The sequence below is a fragment of the Lactuca virosa genome, chromosome 3 (genome assembly GCF_052849685.1).
Source record: "Lactuca virosa cultivar CGN04683 chromosome 3, Lactuca_virosa_CGN04683_v6, whole genome shotgun sequence".
Lineage (NCBI taxonomy): Eukaryota > Viridiplantae > Streptophyta > Magnoliopsida > Asterales > Asteraceae > Lactuca > Lactuca virosa.
The window spans coordinates 113,262,434-113,273,517 of NC_136428.1; positions in this window are offsets into that span (position 1 = coordinate 113,262,434).

Here is an 11,084-nt window from a genome sequence, read left to right on the forward strand (position 1 = left end):
TATCACATTATCACACCATAACCTCATACAAAGATCATTTCTAATACCAAAGGATTAATTTTATTTTGTTTGGCAAATTTCATTATGTCTGGTTTTAGTATATAATATTATGGTATAATTTATATATATACTGTTATCAAACATATTCCATTTACAAATACCTCTTATGAGTTATTATGAAATGAAAAGATTACAATTATTGGGTTAGACCCGTAACTCGTCTTGTTCTTTGTTTATTTTATATACATTTCAAAGTTCAAACCGCATTCTAAGCCCAACACGTCGAAACATTGTTGCCACTATACGAGTGGAAATAAAGAGTCTCTTTCTCTTTTTTGAAACAATTAACTCAAACACCAATACTCTATTTCTCAATTTACGTATTTTGTCTTCAGCAAGACTATAAGTCTTGATATTTTGTTGATGAGTCTCAATCAGACAATCTTACACGACAAATTTCAAGTCTGAAATGGGCTTTTGGTGTGTTGAGATCGTTTACTTTTGGGGGATTTGAAATAGGTCCGGTTCGTAACCTATAAATAATAACTCATCAAGTTTTTAATTATATTTAAAATAATGAGAAGGAAAAAAAAAATAGAGGGGCTGAACTGAAACTTCTTTTATAGTGTAGATAAGTTCTGGATCTTGGAGATTGGCTATCCGCTATCGTTTTAGTGGAAAATTAGGACATAAAGAAAAACGCCGTTGCCGAGGTTCGAACCCGGGTCACCCGCGTGACAGGTGGGAATACTTACCACTATACTACAACGACAATCGTGTTTTATTTTCCGTTATTTAATAAATTATAGTGAGCGCTGTATTATGCCGGATTTTCTTGTCATGAGTAATGCCAATATTTATAATTATTTCTCTGTTTGAAATATAAATACACATATAATGGACAAACTAAGTATCTAAAAAAATTACAATGAAGAGTTATAAAAATTGTGTGATGCAATACTTTTGTATGAAGTTTTTCTAACATTTTTTTCTTATTTTACAGAATTAAAATTAGAATGTAATTGTAATACATTGTAATATTACTTTTAGTCACTACAACTTCTAGATTTTATTGCTATTAAGGTGTAGTTTTGTAATGAAATACTCGTTGAATTCAATATTTGGGTTTGCAAAAAAAATAATGGTGAATCGTTTAGAATTTTCATAGGCGTATGTGGTCCGGGGGAATTGGAAATTTGATTTTGTAATCAATAGCGTGAGAGGACGTTCGAGTGCTATTCTTTTTTGTTAAGGATCCATTGATTTTTTGAAAAAGAAAAATTGTTCAATGGTTACTTTGTTGTTGTTAAATGCGCCACATGAGTTACATTTAAGAATGGGTTGAATTTTAGTAAAAAAAGAACCTCACAAAAACGCAATGGCTAGAATTAAAAAAATGATCGAGGCTTTAAGAAAATGTGTTAAAGAGTGATCGGGAAAAAACATGTTGGAGCTTGTTCAAATAATAAAATTGATGAAACTGAATTTAAAATGTATAGGGGTGCAACAATTTATAAAAATAAAGAATCAAATGTATTGAAGAGAGAGGAATAAGATGTAAAGAAATTTATTGATCTCAATAATGAATTACATCAATGAGAAATCTATATATATACATCTACACAATACCAACTAACTATGATTAAGTGAACTAAATGTGAGCTAACTGCTTCTAACTATAGTTGTAACTAATTATAACTATATCTTGAACATGTGTTAATATATCAACATCCCCCCTCAAGTTGGATCTTGATCAATGTCATTAAGGTTTAACTTGGAAATGAGATTTTGGAATTGAGGGCTGCACAATCCTTTTAGGAAGACATCTACCAGTTGTTGCTTTGTTGGAATATACATGGTAGAGACAAATCCCAATTTGTATTGGTCTCTGACAATCAATGTCAATGTGTTTTGTTTGTTTATGAAAAATAGGATTTTTAGTAATGTGTATGGCTGCATTATTGTCACACCATAGGAAAACATGAATATTTAATGTGACATGTAAATCTTTAAGAATGTAGCTTATCCACAATAACTCACATACAGAGTTGAAGCCAAACTCATGTATTCAGCTTCACATGAAGATTTGGATATAGTCTTTTGCTTCTTAGATTCCAGGAGATCCAAAAAAATATACAATATCTAGTTAAAGATCTTATTGTGTCTGTACAACTAGCCCAATCTAAATCACTGTATGCATTAATTGTCATTGGTGAAGATGATTTCTTAAAAAGTAAACCTTTTGAATGATTTCCTTTTAAGTATTTTAACATGTGCACAACAGCCTTCCAATGTAAATTTGTTGGAGCATGTAAGTATTGACTTAATTGTTGCACAACATAGGTAATATATGGCTTGGTAAAATTAAGATAAAGAACCCTTCCCACTAATCTTCTATATCTTTTAGGATCTGCAAGTATTACACCTTTATCAGGACAAAGTTGTATGTTTTTAATAGTTGGAGTACAGGCTGGTTTGAACCCATTTAGTCCAACATCAGCAAGAATATCCAAAATGTATTTCCTTTGATTAACATATAAACCATTTTCTATTTTAAGAAATTCAACTCTCAAAAAATAACTTGCTTCATCCAAATCTTTAATGGTAGATTTGTAAGGATTAACTGCTTAGTGAAGAAAATCGTACTTCAGACAGTTCCCCTGACATGGCGAAGGTGACCACGACGTGGCGGAGACTGAAACCTCGATTGTTTTGGATATTCAAAACTTCAGATATACTCCTTCTCAATGACTTGATGGATAAAGTTTCCAACTTTATCCATTAGGACCTCATCCAAAGATAAAATCATGAGGCATAAGTCCAATAAGCACTTAATATGACCAAAACTCAAACATGGGATCAAGAACACTCAAGCTAAGACATTTTTCTCACTAAATCAGAAGTTCATGACCATGAGAAAACCGTATCAAGCTCTGGAGTTCCTCAAACTCCAAGAGCATCCAAGAATGAGACCAAAACATCCAAAAATAGGCTCAAACATGAAAAAAGAAACACAAAGGTCAAGATATGAACTTTATACCTCCAATAACTCAAAAATGTGGAGAAGATGTTGGATCCAAGCTTGTTCCTTGCTTCCTTGCACCAAGATGGACTTCTTTCTTCTTCAAGTTTCACCAAAAGAGGACAATAACCTCAAGATCAATCCACCAAGCTCATTTCCATGGAAGAGGGGCTAGGGTTTCGAAATGAAGGGATGGAGGCTGAAGAAGATGACCTAGAATGGGGGGGTTATTGGGTTAAGATGCTTAAATATGGGAAAAACCTTAAAGTATGTGGGTTTGGGCCTGAACAGCTGCCACGCCGTGGTGGCTCCATAAAACGCGTGTTCCTTTCCAACATAGCCATGTCGTGGGCATCCTTGCACCACGTCGTGGCACAAAGTTTTCTTCAAAACTCCATCTTTAGTCCTTGGTGACAAAAAGGCTTAACCAATCTGGAACACGGGTGTTAAAGCTCTCTCCCACTTAAATTAGATTTCATCCTCAAAATCCACTCTTACAACTTACTCTCATCCTCAGAACCCTTGTGGGTTCTTCCAAGCCCCATTCCTCCTATATAAGTTGTCGTATTTCTCACATCCCGAACAGTAACCAAGAACTTATGGATTCCCAATCCGATCGCACACCCCAAACCTTTGTGAGTCTCTAAATGGTTGGGAATACCATGATTTTCGAAACTCCGGATGACATCATAAGCAACCAACTAACTTCTGCTACGGTGTTGATTCCATTCTCAGCAAGAAATATGCGACTTGACTAAGAATTTCCTCACAGCTAACCTGTAAGACCCAACTCCCAATGAAAACCGCTCAAACCGAAAACTCTCAAAACTACAACCACGAACCAACTTCATCAATATACTTCCCGAAACCGGGAACTCATCAGTTTAAACTTCAGAAACCATACCTCGAGACTTATGATCATCCATTCATCAGACCTACCCCTAGTTCCCTGACTAGGAACACCACCAGTTTATGCCGAAAGAATACTTAAAACATTCCGATCGTGAATTTCCACAAATCCCAAATCCGGAAGTCGTGCCCAAAAATCTTAAATATACGCTTGACTTCTTGGCAAGTCATCACCACCCCACCGCTCCCACGAGCATAATGATGGTTCATCCAAGAATTTCACATTGCATCCGAATCCCCTATCAGCTCGGGTGTACATTCACCTGACAAATCACTCGAGACATTTACAACAAACCTCACGACTCGAGATTTTAGAACCAATACCCGAAATTGGTAACCAAACCCCTAATAAACCATCCTTAAGAAAACGGGGTCCCCAATTGCAAACATTCATCAAGAAACTTCTGATGCATCACTAATACATCCACCAAAACATATTTCTACTATTCTTAAGATCCAAACCAGCTGGTCATGAGTCTCCCGACTCCCAACAATGCACTAATACCCAAGCATGTCAATAGTGATGGGTTTGAGCCATAAGAACTTTCCTATGTGCACATGCAAACCCTAATGCTTGGATCTAGGTTTCTCTAATTGTACATGCATTCATCTAATACTTTCAAACCCTAGATCTATTGAGTATAATTCGAAATTAATGTGACAAATCAGATCTAGATGATTACCTCTTGTTGCTTGCTTGAATCTTCTTGTTCTTGGAGCTTAGAGTCACAATTGTCACTCCTCTAATGGCTTACAAACACCAACTAGCAAAAGGATGATTTGGAGAGAGGAGAGAGGTATAGAAATCAGCCCTAGGGTTCCAAGGAATCAAGTGTAGCCGATTTCTACAACCCAAGGGATTTATTTATACTATGAGCTTCTAGGGTTTCAGCCAAAACCCTAATGGACAACTTAATCACCAAGCAGCCCATGGAACTTTCTGGAGTAAGGCCTTGGACAAAATCTTGATAGGATCCTTCCCACAATTTCGTCCACCCCTTATCTATGAGGGTTTCCTAGCCCAAAATACAACTATCACACATTTGACAGTTTAAGCCCCTTTATTCAATTAATCTCTTTTAGTCACCAAATTAATTCCTAATTAATCTATGACTAATATTAATTAAATAATATAATTATTCCTTTAATATATTATTCTCATAATATATTAATATAATAATATCTTCTCTCTCTTCATAAATCACCCTGTCAAGTTGCTATGGTGAAGGCAACCCAAAAAGACCATGCACAACCGGGTCAAGCACTTACCAAATATAGTTACGGGCTTAGACACTAATCCAACAGTCTCCCACTTGGATAAGTCTAGTAACTACAAATGCAAGCCTAATCCGATTAGCAATCGTTGCTCTCAAAGACGCTGTCAAACTCTGATCTTATTAGTAACCTGTCCTTTAGATAAGGGATCATATGATCCTCTGTTCTAGATATCACGTGGAAAATCACATGGAACATAGTCATACTTATTGTCCATCAGTTAGTTTCTCGATCTCAGATTCATTTGACATAGAACTTAATTGAACACATCAATTCAGTCCTGACCGGGCCCGACACATAAGTCAAATCAAATCATCGAGGGGCCCTGATATCACTTTTACCCTCTTAGGATAAAAGGAACATATAAACTTCGACTTATATGCATTTACTATCCACTAATCAAATCATACACAACAATGCGTTTTATAACATCAAGTTACTGATGCGTTTACGCATTATCAATGCACAACCACTTAGCAAACAATAAACCATATATCTAGGTTTTAAGACCATATGATATTACCGTCTTGCGATCACTCGTGATGAATTCCATGAAGCGATTCCAGCAAGTGTGGGTTTATTCCAATGATCAAATCAAGTTTATAAGCACTCATGAACGTTGTAGCAAACCTTTGCTATGTCTAATACATTTTAGACATTCTACACACCAATTCATGATAGTCTTCATTCATATCTACTTCCAACATATGATCGGCTGTGGACCGTTCAAATAATTCGATTATTATCAAATAATTCAATTATTCAGGAAGTCAAAACATGCAAAATGAAACAATAGGTAAATGATTAACATAAGACAGTAACATTACTAATAAATAATACTCTTTTATTTAATCATCGAATGTTAATTACAATTTATCTATTACACGTTTCTAAACTATCTAATCTAAACTAATATCGTCCTTCAGCCCGATGCTCCTAGCGTGCTGCAAGTGCTTAACCCTGCTCAGTCCCTTCGTAAGCGGATCTGCTGGGTTATCCTCCGACGATACCCTCTTTACTACGAGGAGTCCTTCTTCCACCCGATGTCGAATAAAGTGATATTTTCTGTCGATATGTCGAGATCTACCGTGATCTCTTGGTTCCTTGGTCAAGGCAACCGCTCCTTCATTATCACAGAAAATCTCCATGGGCTCCTTTATGGCTGGCACAACTCCAAGGTCTCTAATGAAGTTCTTCAACCATATTGCCTCCTTTGACGCTTCGCTCGCTGCAATGTACTCTGATTCGCACATTGAATCAGCTACGGTCTCTTGCTTGGAACTTTTCCAGGTCACTGCTCCTCCATTAAGGGTAAAGACCCAGCCCGACTGCGAACGGTAGTTGTCCCTTTCGGTCTGAAAACTGGCGTCACTGTAACCTCGCACGTTTAAGTCATCACTCCCACCGAAGACTAGAAACCATTCTATGACACCAGTCAAATTTAGGTCAAAAATAAATTGATCAATAATCGTAATTGGGATGAACCAAGTGGTAGAGATTGTAACAAGGTTTCCAAAAATATAAAGAACACTGAAATCCGAGTTATAACGAAGAAGTTATGACCAATCGAAAATCCGCGACAAAACCGGCAAAACACTGTTCAGTGTAAAAAGTGAATTTTCGATAAAAGGCTTTTTAGCCTTAACAATCTAAATGAAAGTTGTAGAATATGTTAAACCGAGAAAGTTCATAAAAAGAACGTAAAAATCTGACTTCGTATGAGGAAGTTATGATTTTTCTAAGTTTCGGTTTAGCAGTAGGCAACTAAAAATTCGAAATATAAATCGATCGATATTTAGCCGACCCAACTTAAACGAGAATCGAAGGTCTCGTCAAAAGTAGTACAACGGTAAAAAGACAGACGAAAACGGACGTCGGATGAAGAAGTTATGAATTTTTAACGGATTTCTTGTCCCGGTCTGTTAAAAATAATAATATTAAAAATAAAGTCAAAATTAGCCAATGAAGACTAAACGAAAGTCGTAGAGTATAATTTTACCTACGTGTGCATATAAAGAACGCCAAAAACCGAGCACGTATGCAAAAGTTATGAATTTCGCAAGTTTTTGGCACGAAAATCAAGAAATGTTGAAAACCGGGAATTTTCGCATGGACCCTCTTCGGCCACGTCACCCTCGCATGCGAGGCTTCCATGTGTCTGCTACATGGCATCTTCTGATTGGACCGCAGTCTCGCGTGTCACCTGCTGATTGGTCCGAAGTCGTCATGACGCCTCCTGATTGGACCGAAGTCCGGTCTTCTCCTGATCCGACACGCATCCGAGAACCGCCTCCAGCTTCGCTCCTCCTTCTGACGCGTGTCTGCTGACTCGCCTTCGCATGCACCAGGTGTCCGAACCAAGGCCACCTCCTCGCCAACTGTCCGATGACTCACCTCCCTCGGCCGAACCCTCGCACCCCTATATAAAGGGTGCGAGACTTCTCGGATTTGAGAGGTTTTTCACCCCAAAATTCACCCTTTTTCACCTTTTCACCGCCTAAACTTTCTCACGACCCCCAAAGCCCCGGTATCGTGTCTAAAACCCGAAGCAAGCCCCGGAGCCCCGAAATTCTCGAGAAGCTAACCTCTTTCCAGTCGAAGTGCTGCCCGCATAAAACCTGGTTTTTACTCAAAAACTCGCGGTTTCTTCGAGAAAGATCATCTATAGAAACGAAATGCTGCCCAAATCACCACTTATCAAAGTGAGTTCATACCCCTATAATTTAACTTTTTAACGGTTTTTTAAATGCTTTTTAGGGGGGGGGGGGAATACAAGTTGAACACAATATAAATTGTGTTAATAACTGTATGTGATAATAATCACACAAAGGCTTTCCTTATGTTTTTAAGGATTACCAAATACTTCTAAAATGACTTAAAGCCATGTTAAATCTTTAAAGTCATGTAAACTCCGTTAAATTCTTTGAAAAATGTTTTATAAACTATTTCAAATTATAATTGCCAAAATCATGTTTATATATGTATAAATATATAAATAAGATTTGAAGGGCTTAGGACTAATGAATTATATTATTTCATTTTCCTTGTTTGGATGTGGAATTAAGGTTGTGTTATTTGTCCGAAGGTCGTTTCCTTCTTAATTATATATATATATATATATATATATATATATATATATATATATATATATATATATATATATATATATATATATTATACATATATGAGTATAAAAGGTTACTCCATTCGGTATCATTACCTTTGTATCATGCTGAGCAAAGGTGTTCATCCATGAGAAATCATGCTAATCAGATAGAACATATAAATTATAATATGTATAATTTATGATTCAAAACTAAATATACAAGTATGATTCACGATTGTATACTTTCCAAGGAAATTACCAAAATTCATTTAACTATACCAGGATATGTATAATACCTTTAATATATGAAAAACATATTAAAGAAGTAATAATACATCATACCAGGTTTGCATTAACAAAGGTACGATACAGAGTACCAGGGTTAGCAATCACGGGGTAATAATACATCATACCGGGTTTGCATTAACAAGGGTTCGATACAGAGTACCAGGGTTAGCAATCACGGGGTAATAATACATCATACCGAGTTTGCATTGACAAGGGTACGATACAGAGTACCAGGGTTAGCAATCACGGGGTAATAATACATCGTAAATCTCGTTGAAACAATAAATTTGTGAGACTCTTCATGGTGTACTTATCTAAGTACAACCTTAAGTCCTGACTTATTAACCAGAATGTCCTGTAGGGAGGGCGTGAATTTGTGTATAGATCTATATGGGACTGACAATCCCGCACCTTTATTGTTCGCTATAGTTTGGCCGGCAGGCCTAGGGTGTCAAATATCATATCGTTTCCGACGCCTGAAGAACGCGCAGCAGGCATATCAGTCATATTAGTATGGTTAATAGAACTCACATGGATAAAACAACGAGTGAATTACTAAGTAATATACATCTCTTAAAACAGTAAGAAAAGATAATTACATCCTGACCAAATATACATTCTGTTAGTTTTTACTTACAGTAAAAACTACGTATCATGAAATCAAGTATGGTAAATATACTTGTACTTCTGGTTTTGAACATTTAAAACTCCAAGGCAGTATTATGGATAATATAATATTTTCCAGGATTAATACTAAGGTTTTTACTGTAGAACGGATATAACTAAGAATACTTTTACAAATGAAACGGTTTATGGGATTAAACCAGTTTTACAAATGAAACAATTTATGGAATTAAACTACTCTTACAAAGGAAACGGTTTATGGGATTAAACCACTTTTACAAAGGAAACGGTTTATGGGATTAAATCACTTTTACAAATGAAACGGTTTATGGGATTAAACTACTTTTACAAATGGGAACTTAGTCATTCACTTTCTGTAAACTAGTATAACATAAAGGACCTTTAGTGGTTAATTCTATAATTCCTTAGTTTTTACATCAGAGTTATACATAAGTAATATTCGATTGACAGTGAAATGTGTGACTTCCGCCTTACTTCCTGTTCCTTGTTTGGTTGTGGGCTTAGGGCAGATACAACCATTTAACTGTCCATTCGATATTGGGTTATATATAATTAGTATAAACTAAATAATTACAGAGGGAAACTATTGAGGTTATCAATCTATCACCTCAGGAAATATAGGATTTTCTGGAGGAACCAGTGGACGTTTCCAAAGAACTTAGAGTATACTTAACATAACTAAAATACTTATGAACTCACCAGCTTAAATGCTGATCTACTCTTTCCAAATAACTTGTATTCTCAGGAATCCAGTAGACAGGTACACTCCCGAAGATTTTGAGAAGACTACCTAGTACCGTACCGCGACTCTTGTCTTCTATTGTACCTACTTTGGTGTTTGAATATGTAATGTTTAAACACTTATGTAAAACTTATACTTATTAATGCAATGGTTGTTTGTACTTTGATTACTATTTTGCATGTGTTGTGATACTTACCTGAAGTCCTCCGCCCCCGAACGAGTCTGCCGTTCTGGTTTGGGGGTGTGACACATTCCTTGGTCCTCCGAAGGTACTTAAGAATATTCTTGACTGCGATTCAATGTGCTTTGCCAGGGTTCCCTTGATATCTGTTGACCATGCTCAAAGCAAATGCCACATCAGGGCGAGTACAAGTCATAACATACATGATTGAGCCAACTGTGGAAGCGTAAGGTACCCGGCTCATCTTTGCTATCTCAACTTCAGTACTCGGACTTTGAGTCTTACTTAACTTGGCATTACTTTGGATTGGTAACTCCCCTTTCTTTGAATTCTCCATACTAAAACGTTTTAGTACCTTGTCCAAGTAAGTATTCTGACTAAGTCCTATTAGTCTCTTACTTCTGTTTCTCACTATCCTTATTCCCAAAATATAGGAAGCCTCTCCGTGGTCCTTCATAGCGAAGCACTTCCCGAGCCAGGACTTAACCTCCTACAGTGTCGGGATGTCGTTTCCTATGAGTAGTATGTCGTCGACATACAAAATGAGGAAGCTTACTACACTCCCACTGGCTTTGACATATACACATGATTCATCTTCGCTTCGCAGAAAACCAAACTCTTTGACCTTCTCATCAAAACAAAGATCCATCTGCGAGACGCTTGCTTAAGTCCATAAATGGACTTCTCAAGCTTACACACTCTATTGGGATGCTTCGAATTGACAAAACCCTCTGGCTGAGCCACGTAAACATCCTCAGCCAACTTCCCATTAAGGAAAGCGGTTTTGACATCCATTTGCCATATTTCATAGTCATGAAATGCAGCAATGGCCAGCATCACCCTGATAGACTTTATCTTCGCAACTGGTGAGAAGGTTTCATCGTAGTCAACTCCAGGAGTTTGAGTGAAACCCTTC